The sequence below is a fragment of the Polyodon spathula genome, chromosome 18 (genome assembly GCF_017654505.1).
Source record: "Polyodon spathula isolate WHYD16114869_AA chromosome 18, ASM1765450v1, whole genome shotgun sequence".
Classification (NCBI taxonomy): domain Eukaryota; kingdom Metazoa; phylum Chordata; class Actinopteri; order Acipenseriformes; family Polyodontidae; genus Polyodon; species Polyodon spathula.
The window spans coordinates 6430630-6442825 of record NC_054551.1 but is presented as its reverse complement, the minus strand read 5'-3'; positions in this window follow the sequence as shown (position 1 = coordinate 6442825).

The window sequence follows — 12196 nt, the reverse complement described above, 5'->3', positions numbered from 1 at the left end:
ACGTGACAGACAAAAGACGGCAGAGGAGAGCAGGTTAATCTGCAGGCTCAGCTGCTCCAGGTGTTTCTAATTTAGACTACCTACTACAACCCCAGCTCTAAATGAGGGTGATTAGCTGAAGAGCCCCTCTAGGCAACTTCCGTGGGTGGCACCTGTAAAACCTTCAACATGAAATAATAAACCCAGCAATGAACAGTAAGCACTTCCCTCTGCACTGTTAGATACCTTCCTTTAACTGTGCATCTATCTCTGTTTATCCAGCGATAAAAAAAATGTAAAAATCCCCACATCATTTGTGATCTCACTGCCGATTATAATAATGGTAATAAATATATTCGGGATATAACATGGCTTTGGGGTAGGGTTAAGCCACAGCTTTTATTAGAGTATTATACAGTACAGGAATCTGTCATTTACAGGACGATTCCCTGGTGCTGCAAAATGCTCTAATGATAAGCTTTTTTTATGTCGCCAATGGGAGAGCAGATATAGTGATACTGTACAGGTATTCTACAGTAGTAACAAAATACATTTTCGAATTCACATTATACATTTGCAATGTCAATTTTCAGGAAGTAATTCGCTGTAAAGAGTTGTATTTTTATGGAGTGGTTAGAACCAGTAGAAAATCTACCAGCAGCAGTCTTTTTGTAGGTTCCTATTACCAGTTCACATTCTACTGCCAGCAAGAAGCCCCGAAAAGACTGCTGCCAGCAGTTTAACATCACGGCTGAAGAAAGAGAAATACTTATATTTGATTAAGTTTAGAGAAAGTGAAGTGGGGTGGCTATAATAATCCTTTGTTTTGTGCAGTTACTGGCAGCAGGGGAATCAGCTGTCTTACTGCCATTAAAAAGCCTGTTGGTAGTAATACTTGCTATATTTTTTATCTCAATCTTTGGCAAGGTTATCATTTAGAAATGTCAAGTATTGTCTTTAAGACGTGTCCTTATGGTTTTCTTTCCCAGAATGTGGATTAGTTAGATAACTAGTCTGTTCTTGTAATGCCTAGTTGAGGGTGTAATTATATTGGACTTAAAGTTGCATTACTTCTGCAGTTGCTTCTTGTAATTACAGGTTTTGTGAGTAAGCATAGTATGATGCATTGTTTTATATCATGTGGATTCTGGTATTGTTATCTATGAAGGAAGAGGGTGTAGTTATTATTTATATTTCAGATCCTAGATTCCACTGTGTGTTCTTATTATTAGGTGTCCACCACAAAAATTTTGCTACTTAAAACTTGTATGTCCTTTTTTTTCTTCAGTTTGTCAGTAACCTTATTCAAAACATGGTAACAATTTTCAGGATTATCTTCAGTATAATAATTTTACAAAACCATTCAAGATACTCAAAGCGTTGAGTTCTTCTGATGTAAACATTTTTGAAGGTGTGATGGTTTCAGCCATTGTAAGCAAGTCAAATGCACCCAGGTAATAGAATTCAGGTGAGCACTGGCAGTCCTTTCTTGCTCTCTCACTTGGTTATGCAATAGTGTGTCTCACGGTTACCACAGCAAAACGCCATTGAATAAAACTGTTGTGTACGTTGTAAAAAAACAACAAGAAAAGGGGAGTGAACATAAATTCAGTACATCAACACATCCCTTAATGGCACGGAATCTCACAATTCACAGAACTAGAACAGCAGAGAGAATTCTGACAAAGAAGGGTTCTATTAACATTATTAACAATGTGTCCCAATGATTTATTAAAACAGATTCACCTGACCCAGAACAAGCTAAGATAACACAATTTATTTCTGAAAAAAGAAAACAAAAAGTAGGTGTTGAAAAAGTTAACATATCCTAGAGGTCCCACAAGGGTCTTAGATATTTCTTGCTAGCCTGTAACATTACCAGTTTTTTTCGCTTCACAGAAAGAATGGTGCAATCCTAGCAGAGCGGTTAATGCTTTGGTATGCACATGGTCCTATCATTTTGTTTTGAGAAGGGAACAAACTACAGTTTTTATCAGATAGGGTATCCAGCTCAGTGCGTCAAAACAAGCAGAAAAGCAAAGTGGTAATCTCCTTGTTCAAATTCCGGACCTACTCTTACTGTACGGTGGGAATTTCCAAACATTCTCATTTGGTGGTGGCATGAATCAAAGAATAACAATCCTCACAGCTTGTGTAGGACTGTGTTTTGTCCCAGTGCCAAAATTCACATAAGAAATAAACACTGTGTATTATTTTCCTTAACACGCCAATATGCATTATGACACTGTATTACAGTGATTAACCTCTGTTATAAAACCAACATGACATAAACAGACCTAAAAAGGAGCTCAGGAAGTATTTATTTCCAGACAGTTGCTATTGTGACCTTTTGGAGAGAGTCGCTTCCCTTACTGTATTTGTGCATTCCGCTATACAACTGGGTCAGGACCCCACTATAAAAGAGCCGTGAATTCTCAGCATCTCAGTTGGCCAATGTACTTTGTATTACTGAAGACTACAGCTGGTGTTCTGTGTATGAGGTGTTCAGCTGCCTTTCTAAACCCACCACACAGTTCCCACGCACCCAGGTGCCAGCTACAAAGACAGAGCTTCAGGCTTGACTGTGGTTTTACATTTTCTTTTGACTTTTAGAAAATGTGGGTCATTAAACGAGTGCTGATTAAACTCCCTTTAGATTTTGATTGAGAAACGTGTTTCAATATTGGTTGACACAGAATATTGTCAACTCAGAATACAGGTACTCTATCTTTGTAATCGGTGGAATTAATTTCTGCATCGACAGTTCTTTTTCTATTTTTTATTTTGCAGAAACAGTAAAAGTTGACCTAAATATAGTCGCTTGTAAGGTTCGAAACCTCTCTGCTACTGTACAATTATTATTAGCTGGGTAACAGCAAAACTGTCACAGCTTCGTAACAGTATGTTAAACTGTCCAGCCAGTGGACTGCTTAGTAACAGTGCTCTGTGCAGCACTAACCCCTCTTTATTTAACTGTATAGTTTTTTTTTTCTTTTTTCTTTATAAAGCTCTACAACAGTGAGTTTATAAATACAATACTGTACTGTAAATACCCCTATATACATTTTTGCACATACAGTGCTCCTCCTTTATAAGGCGACCCTTTATACTGCAGAATAGGTTACAAGGCGATACGGTTATGGATCCCACTTGCCCCATAATGCCATTACACTAACACTAGTATTCTTGTTATAAGGTGGAACACAAACAACACTGTCTCTTAACTAGGGCTCCCAACTACAGCGTTATAAAGGGGGAGCATTGTATTTATGTAGTTTTCCCATGCTTTTCCCATGGTTATACTATGCATTTACCATATATTTCCTTTGTTTGCCATGTTTATTAATATGCTTTACCATACATTGCTGATCTTTGCAATGCTTAGCTATGCTTTAGCATGATTTCACTATGCTTTATTATACTGTGCTATGCTTTTACTATGGGAAACATTTATAAGAGTAACCTTATTCTTACTCTGAAATTCCTCACGAATGAAAGGACTACGACATAAGAAACAAAACAACACAGAAAACAGCTTAGTGGGTTATCAGACCCGCCTACAGATGGAACCCTTTGTGTAACTCTGAATCCAGACGGTCAGTCATTGCGCTGAACTAGACTCTGGAAAACCTGCCTCACTATGATTCATGATGCATTACGATCCTAAAATGCTTTCACTAAAGCCGACTGCTAGAATAAATGAAATGTATAGCAGTGAGTGACAGGGACAGCCCTGCCGCTGGTTCTTGCGGAAATGTGTGCAGCCAGGACGCGGAACAGGAGGTGCGTTGCTGGGAAACCAATTGAGCAGGTAGGATCCCCTGGCGCTGAGCTGATCGGAAGGTCCAGATTGGCTGAGAGTTTATTCATCTTGTTTATAGTTTCCTATATAAAATTGACAGCTGTTACACAGACACACAGGTAGTATATTGGCTAGTATTTAACAAACAAGTACTACTGTACATATACTGTAGTGTCTTTAGAGTATGAAAAATCTAATCTTTATTGAAGCCAAAACAAAAAATGGAGAACGTGCCTATCTAATATTTGTGCAATGCATTGTTAATCTCTGCTGAGTTAAACATGTCTGTTATGTCTAATGATTCATTAACTGCCATCATCTACTTACAAAGCAGTGGGATCAAAGTGGCCACAGCCTATTAGGAGAACAGGTTGGATTAATTAGGGTTTGACACTGTGGTACACACTGGAATGAGTGACCCCCTTCCACACCCACTCCAAAACCACTGCCACCACAAGAAAGAAGGCCGGAGAAGCCCAGGTCTGTGATGTACAGAAAGGACTTGAACTGGTGATATACTCTCAGAAACCAGGCATGCTTCCACCCCCTCGCCAAAGTAATCCCTCGCTCTCTGACTCCTTGCCAACTGGCAGACGGTCGCAAATCAATTCTGATCTTGCACTCATCACTGGTGCCAGCGCTGGGTGAAGAGGGTTCTCTTAGAATTACAGCACAGCCCTGCCATTAGCACTACACAGTATGGCAGGCTTGGCTCATCAAACCTTGCAACCTTTCCATATGCAAAGGACATCGCCAGGTAACATCTGAATAGGAAACGTCTGTCAACCGTTTGTGAATTGTACCGGTTTCCCCTGGAAAAGGACTGGAAATTGGCCACCCTGTTAAATAGTTTGATCCTTCTCGCCACCGCCTTCTCATTCTTCTTGTTTCTTCATTTACTTTCTAGCTAGGTAGTATAAGGCATTACAGGCACTGTATGTACTTTCAATTTTGGGATGCAACATGTTTCATTATTTTCCTGCATTAATATTATATATTACAGTAACATCTACACTTTACTTCATCTAAAAATAGTTGTTTAGTTAAAAAAAGTTTAAAAAGTTTTTAGGATAAATCTACATGTTGTGCACTGAAGTGTTTAGGTCAATGCAGACTTGAGGTTAATAATAATACAGCTAATAAATCAAGCTACTGGGTAAAAAATCCTCAAGAAGTTCTGCAATTTAGTTTTTTTATGGAAGCATTTTGAGGAAATTGCTCATTTACTCAATTGATTGAAGTAACCTTTTGTGTCTGTGCTTAAAACAACTTCAGTTTCAGGGTGATAAAAAGCAGGTTATCGTTTTCCTGCTTCAGAAGAGAACCAAAATTATTTTTAAAAACAATATTCCGCCTAGAGGTTTCTGAAGTAGTTTGTGTACTCAATCCACCTGCCCTCTGTCTGAGCACCATAAACTTTAGGATTTAAATTCTGGTTTCATTTTACCCACTATAAATGCTAATGAGTTCCAGACCAGGGCTTTTGATGAAGACGTAGCCTGAAGCCTCCTCTAAGTCTGCTCCTGCCCTGGATGTGCTTTGAATGATTCAAAAGTATAATCTGTCATGACTGAAACAACCACATGTGAATTGGGGACGTGGGTGGCAGGGGGCTCAGGCCAACTGGAGTTTGGATGGCTTCTCCAGCACTGGCTTCAGAGGTTTTGATCTGAAGCGTTTAATCACCAGCTTTGCTTTCTGACGGAACTCACTTCCTCCCCAGGGGACTCATTATTCCGATACACTTAGAAGTGCCGACCAATCACAAATTCCCTCCTAGCATACACACAACAAAAGTAGCGATGCACTATCTGCAGGAGAAATGTAGGGAAAATATAGAACACAAATGAATGAATGGATGAATGAATGGAGTACTACTTTTAGGGTTGTTATATTTTGCTAACCTTTCAACTTTTTAAAAATGTGTAACTATTTAAAAACCTGTTAAGGCGTTTACACTTTAGCTTTGCAATCAGAAAACTTTTAGGAACAATTCTAAACGTTTAATACTGGCATAACCTTTAACATCCGTAGTTTATAATATCTGTAATTGATGTGGCGAGAATATGTCTCTGTCGTGCCGGAGGAGAACAAATTCTATTGTTGGGGTTCTGTTTGGGTTGGATTGTATAATAATGAGTAACTCTACAGAGGTCAGTGGAAGACCTGTCTCTAAAAACAGAGGTTAGGTAAACACACCCCTTCTGTTGTTTATTTGCTGGTGGTTATCTGAACACAGATAACCACTTACAAATAAACAGCTTGCAGCAATAAAACAGTGTAACTAAACATATCAGCAGGTGTCAGCTATAGCCCCAAGTTCAAATGAAGAGCTATGTAAACAGGATGATGTGTTTGTTTTGTTGTTTAATACATTAGCAGTGGATCATCAAGTTTAGTTTAGTTAGTTTCCATTACAGAAGAAAGCTGATGGGACCAATGTGTATATCCTTTCAAACTTAATTTGTCTGAATGCAAAAAGCATTGTACAGGAAAGTTCAGGGCTATGTCTTCTTCAACTGAAAATAAGACACGTTTTAGGATTCTCTACACATCAGCCTGACAGATCGACTCACGTTGCTTAGTTACCGTATTTTAGGGCTCTATACAGCACGATATATAAAGCAAAGATTTATGTTTTTGAGTTGGTAAATAATTATAAACATATTTATAAAAAAAAAAAAAAAAAAAATCACCTTTTTTAAGTATGCTTGATTTTCTTTTTTGGAATCCAGGAAAAAATTCAAGCACAAACACAAAATAGAGCAGAAAATTAAGAAATATTTCTTTTTTCATCAAGCTATAAAGTTAGTTGAATTATTGGGCCATAACATATCTTAACATCCTCTTCCTCCCCATCCTTTCTTCTGCTCCAGTCTTACCGAGACTTCCTTCTCTAGTTGTGTGCCCTGTTTGATCACATAGGAGATCCGGTCTGGCCAGATGGCAGTGATGTGCAGAACAGATTCTGCAGCATAATGCTGTGATTAACTTGCTCAAATGATTCCTGTTATGCTGCATTGTAAGCATTCACCTCTCCTGTCATGGTAGGTTTTAGGGCATGTCTCAAAAGTCTAATTCAGCAGAAAGAGTGAAACACAAAATACAGCCCTTAATAATCCTCCCTAATTCTAATAACCCAGACAGAAAAGCATCTGCAGTCTTGACTGTCACAAACGACAAGAACCCAGACTCTCAAGCTCATAGCGTTTGAAAAATGCCAGACTGTGAGGTGGTATTGACAGAAAATGAATGTTAATAAATAAAAGTCGCTGGAACTGCATTTCCAAAATACACATGTCATGCTACTTGGCTCTTAACTCCTGCTATTAAACCCTTGAAATTGTGCACCATGTTACAGCAGAGCTAAGCCAACCATTCCTGAACATTACAGGCTAGTTAACTTTACCTCCTCTGCTAATTAACAAAGCAGGAACACAACTGTGAAATAGCTATCAGAGTTTCCTTCCCTAAGATGATAGCTGGAAAGAACAAAGAGTGGCCTGTGCTTTACTAACAAAAATGAATCATCTGCTGAGCAAAATATCATTGGATGAGCATTTTTAATTAGCTGTTTCTACTGAAAAAAAAAAGTAGCAATATCATTCCTCAAGTTAGAAAGTACAAGGACTGTATATATAGTATGTTGTCTAAATGCAGTACACTTCACAAGGCATTATTGTAACTCACGAGGCATTATAATAATATTTAAAAAAATGATTTGATCAAAGAAATTATTGAAAAGGTTCCTGACTGTTCACGATGGAATAACAAAAAGTAGTACTTTTTCTCACCTGGGGTTTCTGACTGACACCTCAGTCTCTAACCAGTGCGCTGCAGTCTTCTTTCAATGAACTACTTCAGCTGACATCCAAATCCTGCAGATCAGGAATGATCTAACAGGAAGCAACTTGATGATATCACCAAACACCTGCAGCGCACTGCAAAGCTTCTTCTAAAGATTTGTGACCATAAATTAAAATATACCAAGGATTGGGTTTTCTTCATCATAAATGTTCTGCTTTAGAAGTACTAGGCAGCAATCTCTGGCTATAAAGCTCTTGCATGCTACAACAAAGAGAGAGTGCTGTCAAGAAAAAAAGGCGTAAAAGAGTCAATTAAATTATAAATAACTGGCTTGAAAAGTGCCTTTGTTTTGTTGTGGACGAGGCTGTGTGGTACATGGGTGGTCAAATTACTTATAAGTAAAGATGTGAGCACAAAAAACATAATTACTAACTCCTGGAAGGGCATCCACTGTTCCCTCTAATATGGATATGTAAATCCCTTTAAAAGATCATAAAATAACACCACCTCTGCAAGCCAACGTGCTGCTGTAACTGCGAGGCTTTGGAAGCCTGGGACAATGGCACGCCCTGGCAGTGTTAGAAGAATCCATCCCTAAAAAATAGGAATAAAAAAACTAGAAAAAGCTGCCTGCTTGTTTTCAGGAAGGTGGATGACTTCTCAAAGCTCTACAAAGAAGAAGGAGGTCTGGTAATACAGGAGCTGTGAATCCTGTGCTGAATCAGATAACTGGCTGCTGGTACAATTTGAAGTTAACAAAACATGAACTACATGAATTTGTTAATGTCAGTTATTAAGCTGGTTGTGAATAATTTATAAATGTTTAAAAAATATACTTTAAAATGAAAAGTGAAATGCTTTATATGCTTTTTCCCCTCAAAAAAATAAATAAATAAATAAAAAGATTACACAGCAGAGCTTTTACATCCATGCACTGTCCCAGTAAAGCCAACAGTGCGCTAATCACTGACATGTTCTTAATTGTGGGATTTCAGGGGATCATCACTGCACTGCATTCCAGAGTCAGAGATATGAGCGATATTGGTGTTAAGAAAAGTTAAAGCAAGCAGGTCCAATGTGACATGTCTCATTTGACACTGAATGCCTATCTATCTTAGGTGCATATCCACATCGTTTGTAGCCCAAAAAAGTATGGAAAAAAAAATAGTTTACACTCAAAAGTAAACAAACAACTCATAACTCATCCATATTTAAACCGGGCCCAGTATATATATATATATATATATATATATATATATATATATATATATATATATATATATATATATATATATATATATATATATATATATATATATATATAATAATTAAATATATATATTCTTTCCTTCATTTCCTTATATTCGTTTATCCTTTTATGGTGATTGTGTATTACCCTAGCAAGCAGCAGGAAGTGTTAAGCAGAAAAGGGTCTCCTTGGGCTATTTTAACCATCATGTTTATTGTTTCATGTTAACTTGTTCAGTAATAAAAACAACTAGGTTAGGCTGAGAGCCATCTTTTTTCATTTAGTAGATTTAAATTAACCCTTATGCTTACACCTCAATACACTGCCAAAAAACCAGTGCAGTGCATAAAACAACATCTTAGACCAAGTTTATTTGCAAGGACCAAGGCAGCGTTTTCTTTGTATGCTGCGTATTGCACAACTGATAGAACTTCCACATACTTTAAAGAATGAAGATGCAAGAACACTCACAGGAAACTTACAGAACATCTGATTACACAGGGCTTTAAAAGAAGAAAGTAAAATGGCCAAAAGAGCAGAAAGCACTCTCACACAAACACTTATTTTTATTTGATTCTGGCTCATGTCTTTGTCTTCCAACGACCAGCCTCTCTGAATCATTTTTTTGTCTTTGGCAGCTTTTGAAAAGATTCAATGGGTGTCCCTCTAGAAGTTGCTCATAATAAACAAGCTAATCAGAAAGAATCCAGCGGCCAGTTGCCGTGGAGCCTGTGATTAGTAACGCTAGGAGCCTTGGATCAGCTGACAGAGATATCAAGTTAATTTTAGCCAGAGCCAAATGTGTGCCACAAAGTGTAGAGTTCTCCAGACACAAAGAGGTGAGGTCAACTGACAAAAAAAACAAGAGAGCCAAGAGACACATTGGACAGAAATCCTACGTGAAGTTTTTTAATTGGTCACTGCTTATCCTGTGCTGAACATGTAGTTTAAAGAGCAAAGTAAGACACAGATTATCCACTCTGCAACTATTTCCACTTCATTGGTTGTAACACTAGCACTGATCTGCCACTGCAGTTACAGCATCATCCTATTATCTGCAGCAGGCAATTACAATGCAGTCCAACTACACTATACAGTGGTTTACCCACCTCAGTCCATTCATCTCCAGGATGAGTTCCAGCAAGCCATATAGTATTGGAGGTCCAAGTCAGGGTCACTCAACAAATTCCACATTGGTGGTTGCATCATTCCAAGTCCAAAATCAATACAACAAATAATCCCAGCGAGATGCAGCTATACATCAAGCATCAATCCCATAGTCTGCTCTATCTTCTCTCTTGGAAACCGTTCTCTATATTTATACAGAGAGGATCCCCGCTGAGAAAAAACAGAAACTGAGCATTTAGACATACTTAACAGCATACACACATTTATAAGTGATCATGGCCAAGCACGTGTCAGCAATATCAAGGACTTTTTTTCTTTCTCACTGCTTGGGTGCGCCTTCGTCATGCTCAAAGACGGCCCCTGTAAGTGTGATGCCTGCTATTTTAGTCTCGTCAGGCTCCATCGGTGTGACTTCAAAGGCACGTGGAAAGTGTCCACCCGTACAGCGCAAAAAGAAATTCTAGTCTTGTCTGGTGTGGATTGGCAGGTGGGGGGGGGGGTGGGGGGGGGTTCTTATTTCCACCCAGACAAGGCACTGTATCTGGTGCCCAAGAAAAGATGGACTGAGTCATCTAACCCTGTGGCACTGCATGGCCAGAAGGGTGCGTGCAAGGGTTCTGTAAACTTTCAGTGCTCAGCCCCTTTTTAGAATGGCATGGAACGGATTTACTAAGAATCTGCTTCAGTGTAAAGCTTACAACATTTGTTCATTTCCAAAATAGAAAATAGAGCTGTAAGCATGATTATTTTCACAGCTTTTTTAAAAATAACATCAAGTTACATGCACCAAGTCATTAATGGATCTATGTCTTACCTCCCATTAGCACTAGCTATATTATGGTCCTCCTGTTCTTATGCTGAAAATATTTTTATTTAAATACTTTTTATGGTATTTATTCTTTAATGATGACATTTCAAAGACAAAACTATTGAAATGAAAGCTTCCTTAGCTTCATGGTACAAAAACACTCCCTGTGCTATATCCTCTCAGGTTAGATTGTTTGTCGATTTCTCATTTTACAAACTTTCAATCTTTGAGCCAAACAGGTGTGCTTCTGCCACTACCTGCAGCGATGAAGAGGATATCTTTGGCATGGTAATAAATACATAAAAGAATGTTGTAACCTCCAGCTCCATTTCTTCATTTCCCAGATTAAAGGCAAGCAATTTTAATCACCAGTAAATCACAATGATATACGACTGTCAGTGAAATGTAAATATGACGGCATCAACCAAGCTCTCTCTACTGTAGGGCTCCAGCAGAACTCTGAGCCAGCGCCTAACAGATACATAAGAACATAAGAATATATTTGAAGTGATTCTGCCTCAACAGCATGACAGCAAAGACTACTAAGTGATTTATGCCCAGTGCTGTGTAATTGATGTTCTTTTCATTTAACTGTGTAATTGATGACATTAACTCATTTCTTAAGACTAATATATATATATATATATATATATATATATATATATATAAGATATTATATATATTATATATAATATATAAACTGTAATAACGCATACAGTAGTGTCAATTTAGGACATGTTATTTTAAGAGGGGTAGAGAGTTCATTACAAGATACCATTTATTGCTTTAATAACTTGCACAGTTAAGAGTATCTTTGTATTACAATGCACTGTTAGTACACAGAAGCAGGCGCAGGAATATACCAAGGGTGCTACTGCTGACAGCTAGCTTGCAAGTTTTGGCAGTGCAGGCAGCATTCTGGACCGCAGCAGCGCCAAGTGTAGACACTTGACTTGTTAATTATTCACTTCCAAGGCTGAGAGCCATGAGGCGTTTTATACCATACAATATATACCCTCATTAATACACCCCATTCAAAGCCCAGGTAAATGGGTACGGGGCAGAGCCAAGGTGTACAAAAGGGGCAGCCTCTCTACCGATTGGGGCAGTGTTCCTAGGACTGCGGAGAGAGAGCGTACCAGTGTTGGTTAAAAGCCTTAAACTTTCAGTGTGTGTTTGTCAGCAGACTAAGCAGAGCTGTTTCCTGCCTTTCAGTTGCCAAGGACTGGTCAAGCACAGGACTGCAGTATTTAAAGGACCAGGACTTCTATCTATGCGCGCCTCTCAAGACCTGTCAATTGTAAATAGTGTGTTTTAAAGTAACAGTACCTCTTTTTGTTTTGTTTTTGCGTTTGCAAATAAACATGGTTGCTCTATTCCTTTTGAAACTTGACTCTCTGTCTGTCATTCTGAGGTCTCTCAG